Source organism: Dermacentor andersoni, chromosome 5 (assembly GCF_023375885.2).
Source record: "Dermacentor andersoni chromosome 5, qqDerAnde1_hic_scaffold, whole genome shotgun sequence".
In the NCBI taxonomy this organism is placed as follows: domain Eukaryota; kingdom Metazoa; phylum Arthropoda; class Arachnida; order Ixodida; family Ixodidae; genus Dermacentor; species Dermacentor andersoni.
Genome location: NC_092818.1, coordinates 96754385 through 96766900, shown reverse-complemented (window position 1 = coordinate 96766900; position 12516 = coordinate 96754385). Strand labels below are relative to the sequence as shown.

At 46.6% G+C, this 12516-nt stretch overlaps 1 protein-coding gene and 1 non-coding gene across 3 annotated transcripts in view; both read right to left on the bottom strand.

The window, feature by feature from the left end:
• drpr (multiple EGF like domains draper) overlaps positions 1–12516 on the bottom strand; it is a 107381-nt gene that overhangs the window by 41930 nt on the left and 52935 nt on the right. The gene's annotated exons all lie outside the window — the stretch shown is intronic.
• Positions 3855–3996, bottom strand: LOC126532548 (U4 spliceosomal RNA). The gene has a single exon (XR_007599818.1). It is a non-coding gene; the product is annotated as a U4 spliceosomal RNA (small nuclear RNA).

Here is a 12516-nt window from a genome sequence, read left to right as displayed (position 1 = left end):
AAAATCGAGCCCAACGTGACCGCAACATGCCTATACTCGTCAAATACTTGAAGGCTACAGTTGGGCTAGCTGAGTCCTCGAGATTACCTGGCTACATAGAATGGCAGTTGCTGCAATCATATGCATCAGGTGGCCACTTTGAGCAGCACAATAACCACTACAATATTCAGGTTTATTGCAACATCATTAACATTGAGCCTCCTTTCCCTTCCATAGTGCCACGGAAGAAGATAGTATTTCACACTAATGTGGCCAGCGGAAGCCTTGGCTGATGGCTACAGAAACCTGCATCTTGGTCAGCATCATGCCACCCTAGGCCTCTTCCATTTCTCATCCAAGAATGCCTGAGATGCAGGGTGTGTAAGTGCTTATAGGCTGAAAGCAGCGCCTAGGTAGTCCAAAATGACACCATGTCACTGTTGCCAATTGCCAACTGAAGGGTGATTACTCTAAATGTAATTTTTTTTGGGGGGGGGGGGGGGGGGCATTTTCACGGCATGATAAGTCTGTAGTGCTGCCTAAGAATTTTCAAATGAAATGAAGTATTTTATGGCCCTTGCTTAGTGGTCTTTAGAAACCTGAGAATTAGGCCCAGGGAGACTTCTAGAGGAAATGTCAAATCTGGCCAGTCATGCCTGCTGAATCTAAGGGTTTCATATGCTCAAAACAATGCACATTTTTACTTTATCTATTCAGGAATTAGAATGATGATAGAGACAGAGTCCTCACGCAGAGCTTCGTCCACTGAAACGAAAGGGAAATTAGTGATGTTCATCCTAAGAACCCGACTCTTGCTGCTACTAGCCAAAATAATTGCTTTTACATGGGCAAAGTTAGTTTGCAAGCATTGCATAGTGACATGCATTGACACTGGTAAGCAAACGGAGGTGCATGGCTCCCAAGTTCGCTACGAGTTATCTTATCAGACTGCTGCCATCAAAATTAATGCAGTCATCTAAAGCGCTTTCCTGCTTCTACCTTTTCTTTTTCTTGAAATCGAGTTTTTGGTACCTGTAACTGGTCTTAGTTTGGATGCCGGGGCAATGCCACCAAACCTTTTTAAGCACTACACTCACTTATTATGTTATCCAAGAAGGAATTAACAAAATTGGAGAACACTGCCTCCTTGCTTTACAAGCGACAAGAAAGCCACTCTGAAAACCAACTCAAATGCATCATTCTGGGTGGAAATCAGAGAGGAACATTAGATGACCCTGGAATTGAGAGTTCAGAAATACTATCTCTACACTGCCCTTGCTCATATTATCTTTTTTTTTTACCGTAGTCCAAAGCTGCGATTAAGAGAAAACTTTCAAGCATAAACAATGTCAAAACAAAAAAAATTATGCGGATCCCATGCACTGTGGGAATTGATGCAAGCAATGCTTTCTGTGCTGCTTGCTTTGATTGACGATAATTAACGGTTATATTGATGGTGAACATTTAATTTTTTTTTATGTCTAGTCCAATAAGAGAGTGGCGAGTTAATGACAAACATCACTGCTGTTTGTATGCATAGTACACACAACACACAGAGAGACATATTTGCTTGAGGCGTTGTTGTGCACCATTGTCCATTATCTCTAAGAGGGTTGAGTATTATCATTGTCTCACATGACACATCACATCGTGCCAGTAGTATTGAGCTTTAATCGAATTATGAGGCTGTATGCACAAACATCACAATCGGATTATGAAGCACGCCATAGTGGTGGACTCAGGATTAATTTTGACATTCTGGTGTTCTTCGACGTGCACCTAAATCCAAGTACACTAGCATTCCTGTATTTCGCTCCCATAAAAATGTGGCTGCAGCAGTCGGAATTGAACCCGCGACCTCGAGCAATGCGATAGCCACAAAGCTAACCCAGCGAGCACAGAAGTGTTGATTTCACATGCGACCGCTCCCGCTTGATAAATTTGCCGTATTTACTTTTGAGAAATAGCCAACATAAAGTACTGTGGCTTCAGTTTGCCCAAAACTGCTGTCGTGTCCATATCACATCACCATTTCCCTGTCCCCCCCAGTCTCTCTGTTTGGGAACTGCGAGCGAAAAGAGGCAAGGCTGTAACTCCCTCGTTTCGCGACTGGGTAGACTCTACCTATTCTCTGCCTCATCTCCCCCCTCCTTTCTACCATTTTATCTACCTCCCTTCTGGACTTGCAGGCTCACAGAAAGGCAAGTGCTGCATTTTCTGCAATGCTTTTGCTGAGGGGGGTTGCGGGGGGGGGGGTCATGAATGATTACAGCTGTCAAGAGGATAATGTGGCGACGCCCAGGCAGCTCCAGAGGGTATTGTGCGATGGAAAAGTCCAAACGAGTTTCTCACATTGCCTTTCCTCTCTGCCATGCTCCTTCCGCGTACACACGTTCTGACTGTGTCAATTTAAGCATAGCAAACAGTATTTAAAGACCATCTAGACATTTCTTGGCATTTTAGTGAAACGTGAGCAGGTACTTTGGCATTCATGATGTGTTTGTAACAGCATGAAAGAAAGTACATTCATCTCAATAAAAGTCTAATGATTATTTATTGGACCTTGTGGTTTGTTAACATACATAGGAAGTGATTGTGTGTAGTTTCCATTGTAATTGTGAAAACATTACCTCAGCTAGTATTCATGTGCTTGAGGTTCTAAAGTTTCTTTGCTGGTAAAGCAAAACCTAATTCAGCTTCTTCAAGGTGCATTCTTTTGCTATAATGACTGTGGCAAGCACATGTGCGACATAAGTTGTAGGGATCTTCATGAATTATAACACGTAGATTTAAAAAATATATATTTCTGTTTTTATTTTACCATGTGTTATTGACTGTTAACACTTTCAGACTTGAGACATTGTTAACTAGCACTAAAAAGGCGTGGAACGAGAAGCACACAGGACACAAGTCGGGAACAATGCCTCAAGTCTGGAATACACACCAACTAGCCCAATTGTGTCTTCTCTAATATTTCCCTTCACTTGAAGTCATGTAAAGTATATGGGTAAGAAATTACTGCATAGGAGCAAGGCAAAGGCCATTTCATGGCCATGTAAAGTCATGCAGGATGTTTCGTGTCTAACCGTTTTTATGGGCCAATCCCAAAGATAGTGCAGTCTAAAATGGTGGTAAGAGCTACACATGGTGGTAAAGGGAGCGTCCTTGCATTCTTTCCTCGTGACAGTTAGGGTCTTCAGACACTTCATGGGGTTCCTTGAAGAAGTGGCACTTGAAGCACCGGGTGGGTCCCATGCACGGGTAAAGCATGATGGTAAAGCATGGTGATGGTGGTGATGTTTATTGGCATCTAGGGTTTGAAAGGGGGCGAGGACAAATAGTCTCCTTGCCTACTTAATTTAATCAGGTTTTGCTACATCTATTGCTATCTAGTCTTTTGCCTATCTGAACTCGATCTTAACTTTCATATTTAAAACTTCCGTTACTAAACTGTACCATTACCTACACTTGCAATGACTCTGGTTCCATCAATCTCTTCCCTGCTTTTCTCTCAACAGTACTCTAATTGTCTCTTATTTATCTCTACTGCTGACCAGTTGATCCTTCTATCTTCTTTCAATTCCAATGCTTTTTGAAGGTGGACACTCCCTGCAGGTCTTGCTGGGTCAACATCCTGGCATTCCATTATGATGTGCCGAGTCATTTCTGGACCATTTTTGCAGCACACAAATGCCTCGTCCTGTGTTGCATATTTGCTTCAGTACGTTTTTGTCCTCAGGCAGTCAGCTCGGGCCTCAAGTAGCAAGGCACTCCTCTTAGGGTTATCATACAGATTTTCCCTTGCAATTTCTTTCTTGCAGGTCTTTCTAAATATCTATGATGGTGAGTCCTCTCTCTTTGTACTTAATTGCAAGGCTTATTTAGGCCACTTAATAACTGCCCCAGCTGACGGCATTTCCCGTCGTCCAGGCGGGGTATTGGTATAAGTTTTCAACTAGCCATGGTCGCCCCTCAATTCGCACTTCACAAGGTACCACACTGCCTCAGCACAAAGCTGAGAATGGGTAGTGCAGGGACCCCGTTCTTCCGCCCCTAGTAATCGCACTTATGTGCGATTACTAGAGGCGGGAATCGCAATTATGGAATCGATTATGGAATTTCAATTATGGAACCCGTTCTTCCCGCTCCTAGGAATCGCAATTATGTGCCATTAGTAGGACCATTCCAGTACCTGCTAGTAGAAACAGACATGAAACACGTCGGCATGTCGTCGTGAAGTTCTATAACATGACGTAGAATATGTTACCAAGAGTAAGGTTTATTTCAGGAGGCGAAAAAAAGTCGGCCTACGAACCAAGGCGTGGGCATGATATCAACACTCGGGGACCCGCACGTCACAGGTACTCGTGTCTCCATGAGTGCAGAACTTCTACCGGACGCAAAAGGACTCGACAGCCGGTGACGTGCACGCGGACAGTGATGAGCATGGAGGAAGGAAAATTTTAGGAGGAGCATCACACAACGCGATTGAAGCCAACCCTGGTGACCCAACACGTGATCGCACGTTAAAGTGCGCCGTTTGGTTTTAGTGTTCCCGCTCTGTAGGCAGAGCCACGGCACGGCAGCTGAACAAGCGCGCACCGAATAAGAACTACTAGCATAGCTACTGGGAACCAAATGTCTCAGCAAATCTAGATTCTTGCTCCGTGATCTTGACGCAAGGGGTCACGTGTTGGGCCCCCACTCAGCAAATGTATGGGCTTCACGAAGCGTTGGCTTGACAAGGCTGGCTATGTGATGTAATGCTCCTAATTTTTCCCATGGTTCCCACGAAGCACACACAGTGTCAAAATAAAAATTGAAGGACGCTTAAGCTTCGCCTTCAAGAGTGGAACGTGATAGCGTTATCGCACCCCGTTCACACTGCCCACTCATTCACTCAGCATGCTCTTGATGAGAGGAAGGGGAGAAGTGGGTGAGTGGCGCGCCACCTGTTCAGGCAGCGCCGTACATTGAGAGGAGGGGGTCTTCTGTGTTTGCCGCAAGATGGCTCTGCGTGTGCACCAAACGCAGAAGAAATGTAGCGGAAACGTACTTCGCTACTCGTTTAACTGTGACTTCTGTAATTTACATGCTCATAATTACCAATATACACTGCAATATAACTTTCTACGGCACGTTTCTAAGGCAACACCGCATTCACTAGAAGCGCTTTTGTCCCACTTTGAATCATCGAACTGATGGTTGAGTGGTAGCGTCTCCGTCTCACACTCCAGAGACCCTGGTTCGATTCCCACCCAGCCCTTCTTGCAAGTTGTTTTTATTTATGAATTGCCTTCCGGCATTTTTCGCTCACGGCCAACGCCGACGACACCAGCTTTTCTGCGACACGAGCTCCTTAACGCTTTCGCGTTGAAACACAAACATATCAGAAGGGAAGAGCAGACAGGACGAGCGCTTAAAAGTAAATGGCACATAAATGGCACAAGTTGCCATTCACTTTGGTAATGCGCCTCCTGCATACAGAGCTCTTGGAACCATGAACGTATGAGGTGCCAAGCATGCGTTCTCGAGCGCGCAAAGGATAAAACTTGCCAAGCTTTTACACGCGCTGCGCAACAACTGTGATACCCAGCCGCGATAATTATTCGCCCTCTTTCGCGAAGAGGAGCAAACAACGGATTCTAAAACGATGCGTTTTAAACACGAGTTTCGATCAAAAATAAACAGTTACAAGAACCGCCTAAATTACAGGGCCGCCGGAAGATATGCCCCATACGGCCGTCAAGAGAACAGCGACACCTGCTCTACCTTCTCCTATTACGATGCCAGAATTGAAAGAAATCGTGACTGACAACAGCGCCGCTAGTACTAGCGACCGCTACTCCGGGCGCGTTGCTCCACCTCCACTGGTAGTGCTAGAGTTAAGAAGCAGCTGGTTCCAGTAACCTTGCTAAAGTCTGCGTGAGTACTTATGCATAGCGGCGTAAATGGCGAGTTAACTGCATTTTTTAAAATCCCTATATATTTCGAGAAAGACGCTAAATCCCTAAACAGACCCGAAAACCTCTTAATCTAGGGATAAATCCCTAGCGTTGGCATCACTGGCAGAGCACTTGGAGCACGCTCACTCGGAGCAAAGCTCGACTGCAGCGCCCTCACAGTCCCTAGTAACAGGTCGCACCCGGCTCGAGGAGGAGTTGCAAAACTAAACAGGCACCTACGGCGGAACTCGACAATGTCCAAATATAGCACCCGTGTGTAAAGGAGTTGCCATACCTTCCGGAAGTCCCAGCGGTCTGTTTTTCCACTGCCAGAAATCTATCAATGACTTCGCAAACACTTCCGCAGTATATACGCGGTGCTGGTGCAACTCATTCGCTATACCAGAGATTTCAGATGCTTCACTATATCTGTGCTTCGTACTTTATACCCTCCGTTATATCCAACACATGTCCCTGCATGCTACGCCAGCGTCTGTCTGAGTGCTCTCGAGCGCAGATCGAAACGCACGATATCCGCGTCACCCAGACAGCACAAGTCTGTTCCCTGCAGTTTGGTGTTTGTCATTTGCTTCAATTTTCCAATTATACAATATGCAGCCAACAGTAAAAAAAAAAAAAAAACCATTTTGTTTGTTCAATAAAATGACATAAATGACGTAGGCCAGGAAAAGGCCTTCCTGTTTTCCTTGGTATCGTACCGCACAAGGAAGACGTTGCATTCCAGCCATATGTTCTATCTTGTAATAGCTCGCGCGGAAGTCAAGAACATGTGGGCCGAGCACGCGATAGCAACCGGCTGGGCAAAGGCAGACCTCAACGATTACACGCTGTCAAAGCGCTGCGCCTTGCTGTCGCCGAGTGCGGTCTGAAGAGCGCGATGACTCAAGTGAACGCGACAGATTGCGCGGCCTCTTCAGCTTCCCGTCTTGACGCGGCGGCAGCGGAAAGCCGAACCTGATACCGCCATCGCGGGGCGCCGAGCCCGCCGAGCCGTGTGACTAAACCGGCCCCAGATGCTGGGCACATCTCTCGATCGTGAGCAACGCCGTCGGCGCGGCCTGGAAAACACGCCAGACTCGTTCGGGCACCCTTCGAGAACGAGGTGCGCGCGGGGAAGCAACCGTGTCGGCACGACATTGAGGCCCTGCGCCTGACGCATGCAGGCAAATTGCGCCCGACTATGCGGTACGTTCAAAACATCGCTGCAGTACGGCGTCTGCGGTGGGGGCAGATGGCACCTTATATTATGGCTAGGGGAATCTTTAACCGCGTGCAGCTTTCTTAGGCGATTTGTTTTAAAGCGAAAGCTTTACTGGCCGCGAACTTGCGATTTCGCCGTGGCCGTGCTCCGAGGAGGCGCATGACGTCACGCCGCGTTCGTCGTCGTTGCGTTCGCCTCCTCTCGCTTCGCCAGCTGCGTCGCATGCCTGATAACATGTCGGAGGATTGAAAAGGAGAGCTCGCGTGCGCCGCAACCACAGCTGAGGCGGCAGTACGGACGGCGATAATTCTGATAACTCAGGAAGAGGACCTTAGTGTTGAAGCAATGAACGACAATCTCACGGGCATCGTTAAGGAGTGTGCAATAGAAGTCGGTGGTAACTCCGTTAGACAGGATACCAGTAAGCTGTCGCAGGAGACGAAAGATCTGATCAAGAAACGCCAATGTATGAAAGCCTCTAACTCTACAGCTAGAATAGAACTGGCAGAACTTTCGAAGTTAATCAACTAGCGTAAGGCAGCTGACATAAGGAAGTATAATATAGATAGAATTGAACATGCTCTCAGAAACGGAGGAAGCCTAAAAGTAGTGAAGAAGAAGCTAGGAATAGGCAAGAATCAGATTATGCGTTAAGAGACAAAGCCGGCAATATCATTACTAATATGGATGAGATAGTTCAAGTGGCTGAGGAGTTCTATAGAGATTTATACGGTACCAGTGGCACCAACGAAGATACTGTGAGAGAGAATAGTCTAGAGGAATTCGAAATCCCACAAGTAACGCAGGAAGAAGTAAAGAAAGCCTTGGGAGCTATACAAAAGGGGAAGGCAGCTGGGGAGGATCAGGTAACAGATGATTTGTTGAAGGATGGGGGGCAGATTGTTCTAGAGAAACTGGCCACCCTGTATACGCAATGCCTCATGCCCTCGAGAGTACCGGAATCTTGGAAGAACGCTAACATAATCCTAATCCATAAGAAAGGGGACGCCAAAGACTTGAAAAATTGTAGACCGATCAGTTTACTGTCCGTTGCCTACAAGCTATTCACTAAGGTAATCGTAAATAGAATCAGGAACACCTTAGACTTCTGTCAACCAAAGGAGCAGGCAGGGTTCCGTAAAGGCTACTCAACAATAGGCCCTATTCCCATATCAATCAGGTGATAGAGAAATGTGCGGAATATAACCAACCCTTATATATAGCTTTCATTGATTACGAGAAAGCGTTTGATTCTGTCGAAACCTCAGCAGTCATGGAGGCATTACTGAATCAGGGTGTAGACGAGCCGTATGTAAAAATACTGAAAGATATCTATAGCGGCTCCACAGCCACCGTAGTCCTCCATAAAGAAAGCAACAAAATCCCAATAAAGAAAGGCGTCAGACAGGGAGATACGATCTCTCCAATGCTATTCACAGTATGTTTACAGGATGTATTCAGAGACCTGGATTGGGGAGAATTGCGGATAAGAGTTAATGGAGAATACCTTAGTAACTTTCGATTTGCTGATGATATTGCCTTGGTTAGTAACTCAGGGGACCAACTGCAATGCATGCTCACTGACCTGGAGAGGCAAAGTAGAAGAGTGGGTTTAAAAATTAATCTGCAGGTAGTGACCGCGGATCCGGATCATCAGACGGAAATAATCATAAGAATAAGAATGGGCTGGGGTGCGTTTGGCAGGCATTCTGAGATCATGAACAGCAGGTTGCCATTATCTCTCAAGAGAAAAGTATAATAGCTGTGTCTTACCAGTACTCACCTACGGGGCAGAAACCTGAAGGCTTATGAAAAGGGTTCTACTTAAATTGAGGACGACGCAACGAGCTATGGAAAGAAGAATTATGGGTGTAACGTTAAAGGATAAGGAAAGAGCAGATTGGGTGAGGGAATAAACGCGAGTTAATGACATCTTAGTTGAAATCAAGAAAAAGGAATGGGCATGGGCAGGACATGTAATGAGGAGGGATGATAACCGATGGTCATTAAGGGTTACGGACTGGATTCCAAGAGAAGGGAAGCATAGCCGGGGGCGGCAGGAAGTTAGGTGGGCGGATGAGATTAAGAAGTTTGCAGGGACGACATGGCCACAATTATTACATGACCGGGGTAGTTGGAGAAGTATGGGAGCGGCCTTTGCTCTACAGTGGGCGTAACCAGGCTGATGATGACGATGATTAATTCTGATAAGCAGGAGAGGAGGCCTGGAATCGACATCGGAACGAGATGAAGAGGAAACGAATCGCCCAGGAAACAGACGAACAGCACGCCAAACGACTGGGTAGACAACCAGACTTACCTGGACTTGCCACCAAGATTAACCAAGGTTAACCATGCTATGCCTTAGCTTTCGCAACGTATATCCTGGCATAGCCGAGCTAAGCCACTGCCAATTTTTTTCGTTTACGACACAATTCACCGACTTCGTCACTGAAAGAAATCACCGAGGAGCTCTCGAGAACATCTGAATGCTGTTTATCCTTCCACAGCGATTCTCGCCCAGTGCTGGCACTGCGATGCTTCCCCCCCCCCCTTTTTTTTTTTCTTTAGAGGAGCAACCCATTTCTACAGAGGTTTTACTGCTAACTCCCATTCAGTAGGTTGTAAGTTACTGCGAATACGAGCGCCGCGGAGTGATCACGTGACAACTCCATCGTTGCGCCACTAGCTGACCACTAGCGCCACGTAATGCGCACCCCACTTGCAGTCCTCGCCTGCCTAAGTTACAGCCTCAGTAAGGTCCGTGCATGTCGGTTTCAGTCGGCCGAATGCGCTTAGATCCCGGTACTTTATGCCTCAGGGCACGGCTTCGCACTCCCCTGTCTGCAGAGCGTAACGACGCGTGCAAAACCGCCATAACCTGCGTATGACGTCGCGAATGCGTTAGCGGGCATTTGATGCACATGTCTGTAATGTACATTCACTAGATAACTTTCGTTCACAATTCAAGTCGGGTAAGTTTTGGTAATGTCCTTCACGGCACGGACGTCTAAAAACATACGAATATATTCTTAAGATCCGTACCTCATACTATAGGTGAAATTTCGTACAGCACCGGCCTGGTGCTTACGTTGTTCATAACCGCGCAAGACGCAAATTACGGGATGATATTTAAACACGTAGTTCATAAGATGTTTGCCATACAGTTTACTCCATGGTACGTAAGCTATTCTGAACACTGAAATTCCGCCATATTGTCAAAGGCGCTATCTTGTCAGTTCTGACGAGATAAAAGGGTGGCTAAGGCATCTCTGATTGGCTGAGAACACACACGTGGCGGAATGTGACAATGTCCAGGTCCACAAGCCCACACAGAGCGCTGGGCAGATACCATGGCTCGACCGATACTCAAACGTTCTGTTGTTTGGCGTGTATACACTACCAGAGACAATGCGAAGCGGGCCGTGCTGAGCGCGATCGCGACCGCTTCTTTGCAGAACAAACGCACAAACTGCTGCAAAAGACGAGCAAGACGAGAACAAAACTGCTGAACGGCTGAGGCCTTTTTTGTCGGTCTTCCATGTGATGTTCGTGTACGTTCCGCAGTTGAAACAAGTTCCGCGTCTGCGCTACCGTCCACGTCGAGCCGTTCTTAGTGTGAAACTACAGCGTTCGATCGGTTTTGGTCTCGGCATCTTGATTCACTTGGGTTCTTTGCGGAATCACGTGAATGGCACTGTCTACGACAAGAATGCGTCGAGCATTGTCAAAAGAAATCAGATGCATGGCTGGAGAACCTGCGACGTTTATCATAGCAGACGCGATCCGCTTCATCGTGGAAACGGAATTTGTCAACCTACTCGAAAGTGTGAAAGCCGTAGACTAGAGATGCCCGCGTATAAGTTCATCGAAATTAAATGTGTTTCGCATAATTCAAATTTAAAGTATGTGGTTTTAGATTCCAAAACCACAATCTGATTATGAGGCACGCCATAGTTAAGGACTAATAATTTAGACTACTTGTGGTTCCTTGCCTTGCACCCAATGCACGACATACAGGCATTTTTGCATTTCGCTACCGTCGAAATGCGGCCGCCACGGTCGGGATTCGATCCCGCGACTTTTTACTTAGCTGCGCAACGCTAAATCCACTAAACAACCACGGCGGGTAAACGTTTGCACATATGATAACTACTTGATTTTGCCCGTCATTTTTTATTGTATACACTGCCTATTTGTATATGGTTTTCGCCTTGAAGGTGATTGTAGTACGACTCCGTACTTCTTTTTTCACAGCACCGATAGTCAGTTTAAGGCTGCGGCATGTACAGAAAAGAAGTAAATGTTGGTACTGAACCAAAGCGTATGTTAAGATGCCTGTTGTCTACGAACGTTAAGTTAACAATTGTGGAAGCTGTCAAATTCCGCGATATTGTCAAGTTTGCCATCTTGTCAGCTCCGATTGGTTCTTAAGGCCGGTACACTGTCTGCGGTAGGTTGAAAACGAAAACATGACGAAATTCGACACTGTGGCGGAACTTAACCGTGTATACCATTAGTTAACTTATAGCTCAGAAAAGCAGCGGTATGCGACCACCCGAGTTCCTAGAGTGGCTTTGGTTACAAACAAGATACTCCAAAGAAAGCTGTAATGTTGCTTCATCAAATATTTGGCACGCGGTACCGACCGCGCCGAAAAAAAATTGCGCAAACACATAAAGCGCTGACGGCGTACTAAACAAAACTCATGCGGTGTCTACGCAAATACGTATTATTACTTTTATGCAATCTAATAATACATGACGACCTTATCGTTCCACGGCATCGACTTCGTCGCGTTAATTCACTACATTATTAAAGCGGGAATTTTCTTTGGGAATTAACCGCGATCTTTCGTGTCTTAACCATTTTCGTGGGCTGACCCCGACGATGTAGTGCGCGGTAAATATCCCTCCGGTAGTACCGGTAGTGCCGTGCAGCACCGCAAGGTGCTAAGGAAGCGTTGTCGCATTAGTTCTCTCGTGGACAGCTATAACGTTTTCAGACGCTGTCGCTGAGACGTTGCAGCGTCTGCGACCAGAGGCGGTGGAAGACGCTGCACGGGGTTCCGAACTGTTCCTCGAGGAAGCGGCGCTCGGAGTACACAAAGTGCAACCTACAGTGCCACAAATAACCACCTCCGAAAGCATGTTAAACGCACTCTAACCCCCGTATGCAGAAATGCAACTCAAGTCGAAGCACATGCTTGACTTGATTTAGATTACGCCTGGCGTTAACGTGCCCAAAGACGCTCGCGTTTCCTTCGGCGCGTTCCCGATAGGCGTCACTCAAATCAAGTCAAGCATGGGCTTCAACTTAAGTTGCATTTCTGCATACGGGGGTTAGATGCCAACCGGGGTTGGTTCTTCA